The sequence below is a fragment of the Aquarana catesbeiana genome, linkage group LG01, assembly GCF_042186555.1.
Source record: "Aquarana catesbeiana isolate 2022-GZ linkage group LG01, ASM4218655v1, whole genome shotgun sequence".
Taxonomy (NCBI): Eukaryota; Metazoa; Chordata; class Amphibia; order Anura; family Ranidae; genus Aquarana; species Aquarana catesbeiana.
This window is the reverse complement of record NC_133324.1, coordinates 831,352,208-831,354,230: the sequence shown is the minus strand read 5'-3', so window position 1 is coordinate 831,354,230 and position 2,023 is coordinate 831,352,208.

Below are 2,023 nucleotides of genomic sequence, written 5' to 3'. Positions count from 1 at the left end.
CTCAACTTGTTCAAAACCGAGCTTATAATATTTCCTCCCCTACGTGCCTCTTCCCCTGACTTATCTGTCAAGAGCAATCGCACAACTAATTAAATTCAAAATACTAACAATAAGTTACAAAGCCATCCACAACTCTGCCCCCAGCTACATCACTAGCCTAGTCTCAAAATATCAAACTAATTGCCCTCTTCGTTCCTCCCAAGACCTCCTGCTCTCTAGCTCCCTCATCACCTCCTCCCATATCCGCCTCCAGGACTTCTCCCGAGCCTAACCCATCCTCTGGAATTCCCTACCCCAATCTGTCAGATTGTCTCCAATTGTATCCACTTTTCGGCAATCCTTGAAAACTTTCCTCTTCAGAGAAGCCTATCCTGCCTCCATATGACAACTGCATTATTTTCTCCCTTAGCTCATCCCCTACAGCTATTACCCTTTTGTATAACTTGACCCTCCCTCCTAGATTGTAAGCTCTAATGAGCAGGGCTCTCTGATTCCCTCTGTGTTGAATTGTATTGTAATTGTACTGTCTGCCCTAATGTTGTAAAGCGCTGCGCAAACTGTCAGCGCTATATAAATCCTGTATATAAATAATAATATTAATAGAAGGACATACCCCCTGCCATGCCCCCTGCTACACTGCCTTGAAAAAGTATTCAAACCCCTTATTACATCCAAAAATGTCAATATATTTTATTGGGATTTTATGTGATAGACCAACACAAAGGATGGGGAGATGGTGAAGGTATTGAATTTATTCTTCTCAGTCTTCACGAGGGAATCGGGGGGCTTCAGTAACCAAAACTGCAGTGTTTATCCTCATGACACAAGATCACAGGAAGCACCTCCATGGTTAACAGAGGACAGAATTAAAATTAGACTTGGGAAACTTAACATTATTAAATCAACCAATGATTATTATTAAATCAACCAAATCAATGAACCAGATGGCTTGCACCCGAGGGTACTTAGGGAACTCAGTCAAGTAATTGCCAGATCATTGTTCCTAATTTTTACTGACAGTCTACTGACTGGATAATTACATAAAGATCTTGTGAGCCACAAATGGATTGATGCCTATAAAGTGAATCCAAATGCTTCAATCAGCTGCACACACTATCCACGTTTCATATCGTGTATGTGACAAAATCAAAATAAGTAATTGTGTATGTCCATTTTGGCCGCCGACATACTATATATAATACAATGAGCGCTCGTCCTATTAGATCCCCCAGATGAAGGCACGCTATCCCTGTGCCGAAGACGCGTAGGGGAGGGGCAGGACGGAGCTACAGACAAGCAGAGGATTACACACCACACCGCACGCCAGACTTTTGTTCCTGTATCCCTGTGTATTACACTATGGATAGGATGGTGCACTGACGCACCCATACCTTGTGAGTACCCTCCTGGAGGGAAGTGGTTTTATAATTTAATAAATCCCTGACGGTATTACACTATGGAGTTTCTTTCTTTCCTACATATGTTACCATTGATGATTATCTGAGAGAGGTGCAGATCATTCCCAACAGATCCTATATGAGCCCAGGAGTGGCTCCACTGCGTGTATAGACACTGTTTAATCACTGTGTCACACGCTCAGAGGTGAGCGCATGAGCTATTGGGAGTCACTGGAGGGCACCAAAGCATGCCGTATTTCGCACACCATATAGGAAGAACATGAGGAATGCCTATATATATTTTTTTGGACACTAATGCCTGCACTTTATATACCATATTTTATTGAATTTTTGGACACTTCAATAATATTAATTTTTTTTCATCATCACTTGGATTTTTTCACGTTTTGCATGTTGCATGTTGTATTTATATATATTTATTCACTGGTTTTTATAAATGAATAGCACTTATTATTATTGAATATTTTTAACGTGATGTATAGATTATTTATATATATATTCATTTATTGGTTTTCACAAATGAATGGCACTGATTATTATTGTATATTTTTAACGTGATTTATATATTTCACGCTACGATATTAATTTTTGGTGTTATCCATATT